Raw genomic sequence first — 15,407 nt, forward strand, 5'->3', positions numbered from 1 at the left:
ATTCGAAAGTAGAAGTGGTTCAGGGTGGAGCGGAAGGCAGAAAGCTCTCATGTCAGTCAGGCCTGGCTTTGAATTCTGCCTCTGCCACTTATTAGTCATATGGTGCTCATGATGCGCTTTAATTTTCTCATCCTCAGTCTGCATTTGTCAACTGTGGATGATGCTGGTTCCTGCCTCCAAGACTGTTGGACTATATGACACCAGGTATCTTAATCTGCATTTCTAGTCAAAGAGAAGCAGTAGAATGGGGAAAAGGTTGCAGCAGGTGGGCCCTGCTTAGGCCCAGGGGGAGGAGGAAGATAGGTAGGTGCATGCCAGGGTCTCCGGCAGAAAGGTCCCTGATGGCATCAGGACTGGAAGATCTGAGCAGCCACCATATTTGGCCTTCAGATTATAAAGCCTGTGTTATTACACCATAGTTACTGTCTTTAATAATCCACATTTTCCGAAGAAGGCCATCTTTTAATGCTTATTTTTGTGGCTATTTCAAGAGCAGGAAGAAAATCTTGAGCCCCCTCTGCTGGCCAAACAGTAGAAAGGCAGCTGAAGAAATGAATAGAAAAGTCTTTCTCCAATAAAGTAGTCACATCAACATACATAACATTCATCACAGATAAGTACCTACACACTAGAACACACACACACACACGCATAGTGCCACAGATATTCACACTGACATAGACCTACAGGTGTGTCATCATCCCACAGATCATACATTCTTTCAGCCACAGCCAAAGACGTGTTTGCACAAATAGGAGCAAATAACCCAGAGTCCCAACAGGGATCATCTCATGTCTACACAGATACACATATGCATCCACGCAGATCCATACAAATGTACACAGTTCTGTATGTAGACACAGAGCACCATGTAGGTAGAAATATACACTCCACACTCACACAGGCCCAGAGAAGCATGTGGAGACATATGTATGCCAACCTAGGCATCCATAGGATGTGTTTACTAATTCATAACCTCAAAGTTGCAAAAACACAGATACATACACATACAGACATATGACAACATATAGATGCTTCTAGAGGCTGATGAGGTACATGTCCATTCTCAGACACTTCAGATGTTTATGCAGAAACGTAGACAAACCCATGGAAGCTCACACAGACACATGGGTGTTGGCCTGTCTACACACACACCCATAGGCTGCACAGAGCTGTCCATATGCAGACACAGGTGTATGTGTTTTTATTGATACACAGAGACACGGAGACATTTACGCAAACACTGAAGTATGGAGATTTATTCATAGGTAGATATATGTGTTTTAAATATGTATTTACTATCATTTTCATGCTCACAGGAGTACATGAATCTACACACAGAGGCATAGATGTTATTAAAACATACCTGTGCATACATGTTCCTGCCTGTACATGCAACCTACATGCTCATGCTCACCATGAAAACATATAAACGTGCACACATGCATATGTGTAGAAATTACCATGGGGATGCACATGGGAATGTTCATGCATGTTGGTGTGCACGTAGAAACACACAAGCATGCAGGTGTGCACACATACATGCACTGTACGTGGAGACATATCCATGCAGACACAGACACAACAGAGACAATCCATAAAGAAATCTCTACATGCATATATACACAGAGACAGTGCTGTATACATATAGAGACATATACTTTTATATAGAGAGATATAAGCATTATATATAGATACAGGGGAGAGAATGAGGCAGGGAAGAGAAAGGGAGATTGATTCATATGCAGAAGTGTATACCTGCAGATATGGGCATATAGGCACACAGGCCTAGAGACCCACACAGAGGTATACATGGGCAAATACGTCTGCACTCACACACACTTACTTAGATGCACAGGAGGAACATACAAAGTCACATTCATGCACAGAATCTCAGTTAGATTCACAGAGACACAGGCATGTAGACAGAGACAGAGAAATACATGGACTCACACCCATGTAGACGCACAAAGGTATCGACACCGAAGCTGGTACAGGTACATCTATACAGATTTACACACGTGAACACATTCCACGTGAATGTACAAATGGACACAGAGACCCACAAATATACTGGACAAACACAGAGGCACATGGGGACACAAGTATGCATGTCTTCCACACAGACAGAAAGGTATGCACCCACATGGCAGAGCCCGGCACGCCTTCACAAACACACAGTTGCACAGACACGTGTGTGTATTGTCATATGTATGCATGCAAACAGAAGTGGGCATCGGTACCACAGGGGCATACACAAACCAAGAGCAGCAGAGACATAGCAGAACACATAGGGAAAATTCCTGTACACAGAGTCCTCAAATGCACACAGGAACATAAACACCTGCACGTGGACACACAGATGCATTCACCCAGAGAGTCGTCCAAAGACATTAGTTCTCATGCAGACAGACTTATGCAGACTCACACGCACACATGCGCCCACAGACATGAGGATGGTCACACAGACATACATATCCAACCAGAGGTGGAGGAACAGATGTATGAACAACAAGGCATGCATGTGTGAATAGAGAAGCCCTGAGACACAGATAAAGAGGCTTATAGGCAAGAATGTAGACATGTAGGCACATGGACTCCCACCCCTACACACACCTATGTCATGTACACACAGATACAGAGACATGCAGAGGCCCACACAGATGAATATTTGCAAACAGTAAACATGAGGACTAAACATGACCATGCAGGCATGGGTACTATCTTATACACACGGTCTCTTGCAGAGATATACACACTGAAGACAGGACTTCAACCACATAGTTGCTGACATGCTCCAAAGCCCCTTACAGGCACATGCACAGAGCTCTATAAATGCACTTGCCTATATAGACACACAAATTCACATGCAAATGTGCACTCAGATGGCAGGCATCCCCACCCAGAAATACACAGACACAGAACATCTTCACCCTATAAAAGCAAGAGACATACACATATGCATGCATGTGTGCTAAGTCACTTCAGTTGTGCCCAACTCTTTGCAACCCTATGGACTGTAGCCCTCCAGGCTCCTCTGTCCGTGGGATTCTCCAGGCAAGAATACTAGAGTGGGTTGCCATGTCCTCTTCCAGGGGATCTTCCCAACCCAGGGATCGAACCCTCATCTCTTAAGTCTCCTGCACTGGCAGGTAGGTTCTTTACCATATACATGTAGAAATAGAGACAAACCCACAGGCACACAAATGCACAGATGCCCAGAGATGCACCCTCACATGTCAATATATACACACATTGACTCGTGCTCATGTGTGCATATGCACAAATGATCTACAAATGTACTTCTATGCCCACACAACACTAAGTCTAAATGTACATCAAATATAAGAATGTACAGACACTAGTACATCTGTCAGTGTAAGCATATAGGTGTATCCATGGGCTTAATCATGTTACAGACAGAAACACAGACTTCCACATGCATAGACATAGAGACACATGCAGACTGAAACATACGAAAACGGACTCAACCACATATAAAAGAATATGACTTTTAGTGTATCTTTTTCTTAGCCTCTTCAAGAGAAAATGAAAATTAGTGAGCTCCCTCTGATGGCTAAACTATATAAAGTGATGTGGAAATTACCAGAAATATCTCTGAAAGCTCTGGATTGCACATGTGTTTGTGTGTGTGCACACAGACACACACTTCCACATTGCACAGAATCATGGACATAAAATCACACAGAAGCACAGAAATATAAATATGAATAGGCAAATATAGAAAGACCCATAGACAGTTACACACACACAACCCCAAAGTATCACAGAGTGTGATATTTAAAGGTGTGGCTCTTGAACTTGAACAAAACCAAATCTGCATTTGCATCCCATATCTGGCACTTACTGACTCAATGAGCTGGGGCTATTTTCCTGCTTTTTCACCTGTATACTGGGGGTGATATTAACACCTAGCTCTTATAGCTGTTTGCAGATTCAGTGCAATGAAGGGCTTAACCTCGTGCTTGGAATGTCCCAGAGGCCACTGCTGCTGCTGCTTTTTGATTTTTCTAGAGCTAAAGTACTTAGCTGAACAGGGTTTGAGTTTTGTAGTTTAAGTGCATGGTTATATCAGAGAGATGTATTAGTTAACAATATTTGTAAGTGATATTAATGAAGAATAAATGACCTTCCCAGAGAAGGCTATTTCTGAAATTTTCAGAGATGAGAAGGACTTATTACTGTCCTTGGGAAATGGAAACACCTAAAACAAATATTTCTTGCTATTGTTGTGTGTCGTTGTCACCGTTCTAAGTTATTCCTATCCTTTTCCTTTTTGCAGGAGATAGGAAGATTGAGAGAGCTGGTGGAAGAGGGGAAGAGGGCGTCTTTCGCCACCTAGTGATCATTTTGAGTAAGTACAGTATTTATTATTGCTTAGAAATACTCCCTAAAATTTCACCTTTGCAAGATTGTATAACTGCCCTGGTGAATAAACTGGTATACATCAAGTTATAGTGGTTTCTGCTATACCATAGCCCCCACCCTTATCCACTGTTTTGTTTTCCAATGTTTCAGTTACCCACACTCAACTGTGGTCTGAAAATATTAAATACAAATTTCTAGAAATAAACAATTCATAAGTTTTAAATTGCACGCCATTTTGAGTAGCATGATGAAATATTGCACCGTCCTGCTCGGTCCCACCCATGATGTGAAGCATCCCTTAGTCCTGCACATCCCACTCATTAGTCACTTAGTATCAGATTGACCGTCGAGCTATCACAGCCTTGTGTCCAAGTCACCCTTATTTTGCTTAATGACCTCAAAGTACAAGAGTAGTGATGCTGGCAATTCGGATACACCAAAGAGAAGGCATGAAGTACTCCTGTAAGTTAAAAGTTCTTGAGTTAATAAAGAAAGAAAACCACGTTGTATGCTGAGGTTGCTAAGATTTATGGTAAGAATGCATCTTCTACCCATGAAATTGTGAAAAAGGAAAAAGAAATTGGTGCCAGATTTGCTATTGCATCTCAAACTGTGAAAATTACAGCCACAGTGAAGGATAAGTGCCTCGTTATGATGGAAAAGGCATTTTATTGTACAATAAGATATTTTTGAGTGAGACCATGTCCACGTAACTTTTATTACAGTGTATTTGTTCTATTTTACTGTTTTCATTATTATCATTAATCTCTTACTGTGCTTAATTTATAAATTAAACTTTATCATAGGTGTGTATGTATAGGAAAAACATAGTCTATATAGGGTTGAGTTCTATCCACGGTTTCAGGCATCCACTGGGGGTCTTCGAACATATACCTGGGAATAAAGGTGGAACTCTTCAGAAATTAAAAAGTCATAAAATAAAAAGAAGTCTTTGTTTCTAAAATTCTTTCCTTCACTCAGTTTTCCTCTGGGATTCAATGAGACTATGTTTTATAGTGGTGGTCTTCAAACTTGCTAATTATAGGCTACCTAAAATAATTTTGAGAAACTGTCCACCCTGTCAAACATCTTGAAGTTATCATCTGAAATTTCTTATCATAAGTTTAATTATTTGTACAGTTATCATTTGTGGCATATTATAAATATTTATACCTTTATTTAATGATTTAATCACATTTTTAATCTGTCCAATGAGCTAAAAATACCTTGCTAATTGGAGAAGGGAGTGGCCACCCACTCCAGTATTCTAGCCTGGAGAATTCTATGGACTGTATAGACCATGGGGTTGCAAAGAGTCGAATGAGTGACTTTGACTTTGACTTTCACCTTAATCTGTCCAATAAGCTAAAAATATCATGTTAACAAGACACTCATCATTGTTAATTAAGAGCACAAAAATAAGAAAAAACCACGAACAGTTAGAAATTTTACATGATTTTATTATTTCCTTGAAATTGCCGTTCCATTCAACTTCCCTCACAGAATTTATCCTAATGCAATTTATTTTAATGTTCAAAGACCTTTTATTGGTCACCCATACATCTCTGCAAAAATATAGGTTGAAATAAATTTTCCCATAATGCTAAGCTTCTAAGTACTAAATCTTTTATTATTAAATTATTAGTAGCATGCAGTTTATCAGAAGAGTATAAAATATTACACATTTTGAAAAGTTAAAAATGAAAACTAGAATTTGGTTGGCAATGCTTTTCCTAAGTGAATTTGATTGTTTATTTTTCCCCAAGTTAGTTCATGACTTGGAGGATGACTCTTACTTCTAATGAGACAGAGTACAGTATAAATTTTATTCCCATAAATAAGGAGAAGGGAATGGAATGAGCGTCCAAGTCACAGATCAAAAATCTCATGGTGACCAGTCATAAAAAAAGTTTAATGACTTAAACTTTTTAAATTAAATTTTTTTATTTTTAACAGACAATTTGGCTGAGCCTATCATTAATTGTTTGAAAGAAAAGAAGCCCGAATTATAGAAGGGTTTGTTGCTGAATCATTAATTTTAGTGTTTCTGGGAGGCTTACCAGAATAACCTTATTACCGAGGTTTAGCAAATGACTATTATATATCATTCTTTCATTTTGAGACATTGTTTTTAATTCAGTGGACTTACAAAGATTGGGAAAATCAAAATACTTAGATAAGTGTCACTTAGTTAATACAATAATTTTGATAAAATCCCTTTAGTTTATTATTTACCCTAAATATGAAACTTTGAGGCTACTGATTTGGATTTTTGATTTCATAGAAAACATTTATAATATAACTCAGTTGACAAAGGCAATGTTCATATCAAAATAATCAGCCAAATCAGCTTTATCTTCAGATAAAGTGTCCAATTTCATTTTTCAATGGAGAATATAAAATAATATGCATTTTGAGGAGCCTTATTTAAACCATGGAGAAATCAATTTGGGGGCACCTCTGGTTAAATATTTTACTAGCAAAGTAAATAGAAAATTAAAATGAGATTTTAATGTATTTCAGAATAAATAAAATTTAATTTTAATATTTAATAATAATTTTAATGATAAAATTTATTAATACAATAAAATAAATAATAAAACTTTAATAATAATTTTGTTTCTTATATGTAATTTAAAATTAAACAGTGTAATATGTAGCTAATATGTTATAAAACAAGGAATTGAATGGCATGCATAGTTTCTTTTGGTAAACAAATATCCCAATTTTGGGTTTCTGGAAGTAATTAAGAATAATGTATAAAAAATTTTAAAGACATTAATTTTTTTAGGCCACAGGATTAAACTTTTCAGCCATATTTTATAAAAGAGAAAAGTATATAGAGCTAAAAAATAATTGGTCTGGCAACAACCATATTTAATTTTTTGAAAATAAGTACTAGAAAATCTGTAATTATAAAATGAAATGAGGATTGACTTTCATTGGGAAAGATATTTCAAGATACAATCTGAGAAAACACGTCTTAGTTAGTTTAATTGAATGATGTACCTTAATTGAAAGAAATCACATACAATTTCTGTACATGTTTTACCAATGTAAACATTTTGTAACACAAAAAACATTCCAATTATGTGTAAAAGAATCAGCATGGACAGTATATGCAGCTATTAGGAGGTGTTTTCTTTCCAGTTAATGACAGATGTAAGTGATTAGTGTTGAGCTTAATTTTAAGCAAGTGGGAAAAAGTTGTCCTTGGACAGATCAGTTTTAGGCAGGAAGAGGCATGGATGTTGAGAAGCTGAGCGTGGATTCCCTGCAAACTACCCCTGCTCACATACTTTCTGAAAAGAATTCATGGATGAGTAGCCAAGTTTGAAGCCCACTGTTTTAAACTGTCTTCAGCAGGATTGCTCCAGAGCAATGTTTTGTCAGTTAGGATAATCAATTTTTTGTAGTTCACAGTCACAGGAGTGCAGTGGAGGTAGCTGCCACTCTTGATTTTCTGCCGTTTTTATGACTAATCATGTTTGAGCCAAAGGCTCTGAAAGGGATTATTTTTGTTTTGCTGATAAATGTGTATATTGACTAGACCTCCATTGTCTGATATTGCAGCCGCTAGCAACATGTGGGTATTGAGCATTTGAAATGTGATTAGTGCAAACTGGGCTTCCCTGTTGGCTCAGTGGTAAAGAATCCGCCTGACAATGCAGGAGATGCAAGAGACCAGGGTTCGATCTCTGGGTCAGGGAGATCCCCTGGAGAAGGAAATGGCAGCCCACTCCAGTATTCTTACCTGGGAAACCTCATGGACAGAGGAGCCTGGTGGGCTACAGCTCATGGGGTTGCAAAGAGTCAGAAACAACTTAGTGACTAAACACACAGTAGTGCCAACTGCAATATATTCTAAGTGTAAAATGCAACACAGCAGATTTCAAAGACAGGGCACACATAAATGAAATTTTTCATTAATATTTTTATATTGAGTACATGTAGAAATGATAATATTTTGGCTATATTGAGTGAAACAACACACATTATTAAAATTAATTTCACCTGTTTTTTAAACTTTTTTAAAATATTGTAACATGAAAATTAAAATGATATAGGTGGCTTGCATTATATGTTTTATATGACAGTGCTACTCTAGAGCTCAGATTAAAATTCTCTAACTTCCCCTAAAGAGCATGATCACAGAAAAGATTGATTTGTCCACTAATGTTGATATTCTGAGGTAACCAGTTCCTTTACTAGTATTTGGGTTTCTGAATTGGGGAATTTCTACTTGTTAGGCTTGAAATTTGTAGTTGTTTTTCTTAGGAAAAAGTAAAAAACCCCAAACAAACCAATATTCCACTAAATATATTGGAAAAGTAGTCTTTTATTAGTATCTGGAAATTTTCCCAGAATGAACTTTGGATGGCTTCTCAGTGGATATATGTGAAGTTTTTCAAGCTCTTCAAAATTGTCAGTGGCAGATATTGCATTCTACAGAAGATATGACGTGTTTCATCACATTTGAGATTTTTTTATGTAATATGTTTTTATGTAACACTAAGAAAAAAATACTTCCAAATAAACTGTGATGTAATGCTTTCATATCCATAAAATTTTAATTTTATACTTACCAAAAGAGCTTTTTTTTTTTGCATATATGGACATATATTTTTATCATATATCATGATACCAAAATAGCCACAACCAAGTTTGAGTATGTATGGCAGTGACATTTCCCTTTCAACTGCCTCCTGGCTGACAGGGATTGTAAAATGCCCTGATTATAAGACACATTCTGATTTCAGAGACATGAAAACGTTAAGAAAATATGCATGTTAGAATCGGTTAAATATGGTCAGTCATTTGTCAAGAAAGAAAGGATCACAGAGGACAGAAAGCCAGACTCCAAGACAGCTTAGTGAAAACACCTTTTCTGTGTGTGATCGGATATACAAAACCCAAAATGTGGCTCATATTCAAACTTTTATCATAGAGCACTTAAAAAACATTGCAATATACATTTCATGTTAGTTGTTTGATGGTTTTCCTAGTTTCCTTTTATTTGTTTCCTGGCTTGGAAGTGGGAGCAGTGGAGGAGAAGGGGACGACAGAGGATGAGATAGTTGGATGGCATCACTGACTCAATGGACCTGAGTTTGAGTAAACTCCGGGAGTTGGTGATGGACAGGGAGGCCTGGCGTGCTGCAGTCCATGGGGTCGCAAAGAGTTGGATACGACTGAGCGACTGAACTGAACTGAACTTGGAAGTGGGAGAGTTAGGGAAGAATCGTGATGGGTGGGGCTTCGGCTGGGCACAGACTGGCTCTCTCCAAACTAAAAATATCTAGCATCTCTGGAGTGAGAATCACTTAGCACAGCCTTGTGTGCGGCTGTGCCTTCAATGGCACTGTTTTTTCTTTGCAAGCCGGGTAACCGACACAGCCTTTCTGCCTGTCCCTGCTTAGCTTAGTTCTAACATATTCACTGTATCCTTTCTTGATTGAAGGGTCTAAGAGAAGGAGGGATGGAGATAGAACTGCTTTCCTAGTTTTTGTTTTACATAGTATTTGAAAGGGTGAGCAGATGAATAAAAACTCCACAGAAAGTCCATTATGTCAAGAATCAATGAAGGGAAAACACAGTCTAGATTTATCATCCGGAAATTGTGCGAATCTCTGATTCTAATGGTACTCATGATGACATATTTATAAGAGGAAACAAATTTCAGAGTTCTCAGGAAATGATAAAAATAAGAGAATCCAAACCATGTTTCCTCTTTTGTCCTTACACTTGTACTGAGACGTACGTGTCTCTTGAAGGCTCAGAAGCAGGGCCCAGCTTGTGACCAGTGCAGTCTCATTGGGCCCTGAGCTTAGAAGGGCTCCATGCTTGCTTTAATGCTCTGCTATCATGGTCTAGAAATCCTTAATACCTTTTTAAAAAGGAAATCCCACATTTTCATTTTGCCCTGAACCCCACAAATTATATAGCTAACCTTGTTCAAAAGGAGACACTTGCCAGAGAATAATGAACTGAAGTTGCCACATTAAATTAGAAACATTGCTTTTCTAATGTTGTGTCCTGAATCCTTTCTGTCAGTACTTGTAAATACAGTATTAGTAAGCTACTATTGTTGTTAGGAATAATAGGTGTAGAAGTACATCACAGGAATGGTAGTATCACTCAACAGTACTTTGTATGGACTTCCCCATTGATTCATAGGACCTGGGGCATCTTCTGTGTTTCTCTTTTCTGATCTGTAAATGGCAGTGACATTTCGCCTTAACCCCAGATAAGGTTAATTGTTAGAATTAGATTGAAATGCCCTCGGAAGTACTTGTGATCTCTAAAGTTTGAAGCAGATACAGAAGATGATTTATGCCCCTTCCCCGGCATGGAGTCTGGGCAGCACCTATCTGCTGGGGTCCTGGTGCCTGAGTTGCACTCAGCGGTGAGGCTGCTCTGCCCCATGACTGTACAGCAGATATCCAAGGGGGTCCTAGAGCCAGTCAGTCAGCACCCCTGCCGTGTTAAGAGCCTGCTGAGGCACATCACACTGCTGCCTAGATGACTGGGTCAAGGCTCCTGGCTGGAAATCACTGCTATGTGGACAGGACTAGAGGGCTGAGAAGACATGAGAGGAAGTGTGGACAGGAAAGATCCTCTGCGTCCCTGGGACCTAGTCCCAAGGACTTTTTCTAGGGCATGCGTGCATGCTAAGTCGCTTCAGTTGTGTCCAACTCTGTGCAATCCTATGGACTGTAGCCTGCCAGGCCCCTCTGTCCATGGGGATTCTCCAGGCAAGAATACTGGAGTGGGTGCCATGCCCTCCTCCATGGGATCTTCCCAGCCCAAGGATTGAACCTGTGTCTCTTATGTCTCCTGGCATAAGGAGTTCTAATGCCAGAACCTGGCAGGCGGGTTCTTTGCCACTTGCACCACTTGGGAAGCCCGTGGGCTATATCTGGGGTTAAGGAGGACCCAGCCATAGGTGCTAGCCACTTCAGATGGCCACAGGAGCTTTCTTATTTCTCAAAATGGAGCTGTATTCAGAATTGCCATTATCTCAGTAAGAAAAGTAGACAAAAGTCTCCATCATGTGAAGGAACTCATATTCCTGGAAGTGGGGTGGGGAAGTATGCAAGAATGCCCATAGTGACTTTATGGTACCTCCTGCCAGCCTTATTTAAACAACTGCAGGGTTTTGTTATGATGCAGTGGAGAGAGGGGAAAGCAGCACTTCATGAGGTCACAGAAAATGCCGTTGGAAATATCTTGGTAATGTCTTCTGTCACTAATGGGGTTTGGTGATTGACAGTTTCCTTTAGTTCATATAGCAGGTATAAGACTTTTTGTTTCTTGTGTGTGGCAAAAGTGAGGATGGGGTGTAGTTTTATAGGAATGAATGTCCAAGAAGAAACTATTTATCTCCTGCCTAAGATGATGCAGTGTGTTTGGTTGCAAGCATCTACTAGAAAACAGGAGGGGACTATGTTGTGTCCCCATGCAGGGGATGAAATAGCCAGGAGATATGAGCATTATTTTAATGTTTTTGCATTAGAGTTTGCACTCCAGCTTCAGTCTGCCACAAAGGCTGCAGATCTGGTAAACCTATAACAAGCAGCCAACATCTGGTCTGTGATTGATCCAGATCTGAGACTGCCAGCTGCCTAGCAACTTGGCTTGGGGAGGATGCCTGACAGCCTAGATCAGGATTGGAGATGGGGGATAAGAATGGTGATTAGGCAGCTGTCTTTGTGCTAATGAGCTTGCCACCGGGCATGTGTATTTTGAGAGACTTTCATCACAAGAGAGCCTGTAAAGGGAAGTTGGCTGTTGCACGCAAAGGTTGGTACAGGCGTAACGATGCCTGTAGGTAAGAGGATGAGGTGTGGGGAAGGTGCTCTGGGGGACTTCATGAACTAGATGGAAAGGGGCCATCTGTGCAGGTGCCTGTACCTGACTTAGGTAAGGCCCCGCTCAGGTTGGAATCAGAGCTTTCTTGAGCTGCCTCCAGCATTGCCATACCAACCAAGAGAGGCCACACCTGTTGATGAAGGCAGGTTGGGGACTCAGTGATGACCTCATTTATAGGAAGATGATATCATTACAGAGTTGCAAAGAACCCTTCAAGGCTATTTAGTGCAATCATTATATCTTAATTTTGAAATCTCCAATAAATGGTTTTTTCCCTCCAGAAATGAGAAGCTCAGTGTTTCCTGAGGCAGTCCATTCAGCCTCTGGCCATCTTCAGTAGTTCTGCTTTGTACTGGACTGAGGTCTGCCTCCCTGGGAGGCACATTCTGAACTCTGGGACAAGTCATATCCTGCTGACATGTGGCACTTTTGGTCACTGAAGACATTTAACTCTTCTCTTTGCCTAGCTTAGTCTCTGTCTGCCGTTCTCCATTTGACAGTTTAGCCAGTGTTACCCTTACCCTTGTTTTCTTCCTCCTGAGAGTTCAGGTCCCCAGGATCCCAAAGTTTGGACAGTATTCCTGGTGCAGTTGGACCATTTGTTCCTTAAGCTGAATATCATTCGTCTATTGAGTGCATGACATTTATGATCAGATTGCAGTGTTGGGCCACCCAAAGTTTCCAGACAGTCTAAATGCATCTGAAAGGTGCCTTAAACCTGCTTCACTAAGAACCTCAGGGATAACCAAAGCTTCTAACCAGAAGTCTTTTACTCACTGGAAGTTAAGTCATGGTGGCATGTGTGTGTGTGCTCAGTTGCTTCAGTTGTGTCTCACTCTTTGCGATCCTATGGGCTATAACCCACCAGGCTCCTCTGTCCATGGGACTCTCCAGGCAAGAATACTGGAGTGGGCTGCCATGCCCTTCTCAAGGCGATCTTCCTAACCCAGGGATCGAATCCATGTGTCCTGCATCTCCTGCATTGCAGGCAGATCCTATACCCACTGAACCACCTGGGAAGCCTCATGGTGGTACGGGGGAACAAAAATGGAGGGTAGAAATTTATCTTCTGTTGAGAGCTGTAGTGTCTATTTTTCTTCTGCATATCCTTAGTTTATTTAAATATCATTTCATATGGACTCTGGGAGCCTGAGAAATTACGGAAAAGTGAACCTTAGATGGGATTGAGGAATTACATTCATCATATGCATTGCTCACAGTGAAGTGGGAGTAAGCTGAAAATTTCTTTCTTCATGTCCCCTCCCCCACCACAGCCTCAGGAATATGCAACATCATCTGCAAGGAGAGGAAAAGAGGACTTGGTCACGTAAAAATATAGCGATCTAATCTGTTTCTTCCTCTAGATTTTACCTAAAAGGTTTATTTACTACATGGGCTGAAAAGTGTTATATATTCCATATATAATTAACTAAATAATAATCCCCAGTAGAATGTAAAGAAGACATGATGTGGTGGATTCATAATGCAGTGTGATATTACATCTATGAGAATGTTCACATTCCTGATGGGTTTATGTAACCAGCACACATCACAATGATGACTCATTTAAAATTATGTAATGAACACTCCATGCAAGAGTTAAACTCAAAATTAGGGCAAGAGGGGTGATTGCTGTACATGTAGCTATAGAGATAGAACAGACTGAGGTGCTGGGAATGTTCTGGAAAGAAAAGTCACGTGGGTGAAGACTTTACTTGCATTGCACTGTGTTCATGATTAAGTATTCTGATGCCTCTTACTCTTGGCATTTACTATATTTGTTGCTCTTCCCACCTCTCTTCTTGGGGCTGGAGTTCCCACGGTTTCAAATCTGGCTCCTTGCCTTTGCCCTGCCTTTAGTTTCTGCAGAAAACATCATGAAGTTTCAAATGCAAAGCTGAATTCATTTGAAAAACAAAAGATTAATCCATTTTCAAAAATGTCCACCATAAATGCATAGGAGTTTTCTTAGTAGGAAAAATAAGAAATGCAATATTAAAATTTAAAAAGTTTATTTAGGTAGAGGGTGGGATGCACTGGGTTTTGTGTTTTTTTTTTTCAAAGTTTGAAACTCTGGACTGCAGTCATTGTGAGCTCACGAAGCCAGGTGTCCTGACTTGGATCTCTGGTCCCCTTTCAGCTGGCAGTTGGAAGGGATCCTGTGCCCAACTGCCTGCCTTCACGAAGAGCAGAACTGGGCCAGGGGCAGCAAAACTTTGTTCTCCCTCTCCCAAGCCAGCAGTCTGTTAATAAGGAGCAGAGTGTGTGATGGATGCTAACGCCTTATGCAGTTAAAGGCACCCCGTGTTCCTTTACAGATGAAGAATTGAGATAATGTAAAGTATTAACCTCCACTCTAGAAGAAACCATCTCACTGTTCATTTTCATAAAACTTTATTAAAGTTATGAGCTTCAAATTTAATTGAAATATTCAGGAAACTGCTTCTTGGGTAGAGGAAATGAAACCACGAGGCAGCAAAGGTATTTCATTGAGTTTCAGTTTAATGGCAGCCTTGGACACTTGATCCGGGAGGGGTACAGCTCTCTTTCTCTGCGTTAGTCAATCTCTTTTGCTTCCCTCAACCCAATCAGTTAAGGGTCAGTTCCCTGTTGTAAATTTTATCTAGTTGATCCAGGCAATGAAACATCTTATTATGGCATGCCAGATAATTAGAGTTTACTGCATCCCTATTTATTGGCATGTTGAACAGTGTCGGGAGGGGGAAATTTCCTTTTAATCCTTCTTGAGTTCTTTGGGCCAGTCTAATAATTAAATTGACATAAGACAGATCACCAGGAGAAAAAAAGAATGACTGAAGGAGGATGAAAAGTCCTTTCTGTGTGCAACTACTTGGAAAGTATTTTTAAGCTTTGCAAGTTAAAAACATAACTATTGATAGAGGATTGTTTAATCTACAGAATACACTGTAAGTCTAAAGTGAGATGCATGTGGTATAAAATAAGGCCTGGAAATCTCCACTGGTTTGCCCGTGGGCAGAATAAATTTTGAAGAGGCTCCAATTTTTTGCCATGGCTGGATGAACAATTTGCTGAGGTAGAGTTTCAGAGGAAACAAGAAGATTAGCTTTGTATTTGATGCAGAGTATTAAGGGCTTTCTAAAGAGATTAAATCAAAACCTTATTAC

The 15,407-nt window shown here is 39.8% G+C and overlaps 1 long non-coding RNA gene across 1 annotated transcript in view; it reads left to right on the forward strand.

Moving 5' to 3' along the window:
- LOC129639229 (uncharacterized) overlaps window positions 1-13,705 on the forward strand; it is a 28,744-nt gene extending 15,039 nt beyond the window's left edge. The window contains exons 4-6 of the long non-coding RNA XR_008708279.1: window positions 138-204; window positions 4,304-4,375; window positions 13,536-13,705. This is a non-coding gene — a long non-coding RNA (uncharacterized LOC129639229). The remainder of the gene's footprint in view (window positions 1-137; window positions 205-4,303; window positions 4,376-13,535) is intronic.
- Window positions 13,706-15,407: the final 1,702 nt, after the last annotated feature.

This window comes from Bubalus kerabau, chromosome X (assembly GCF_029407905.1).
Source record: "Bubalus kerabau isolate K-KA32 ecotype Philippines breed swamp buffalo chromosome X, PCC_UOA_SB_1v2, whole genome shotgun sequence".
NCBI classification, from domain to species: domain Eukaryota; kingdom Metazoa; phylum Chordata; class Mammalia; order Artiodactyla; family Bovidae; genus Bubalus; species Bubalus kerabau.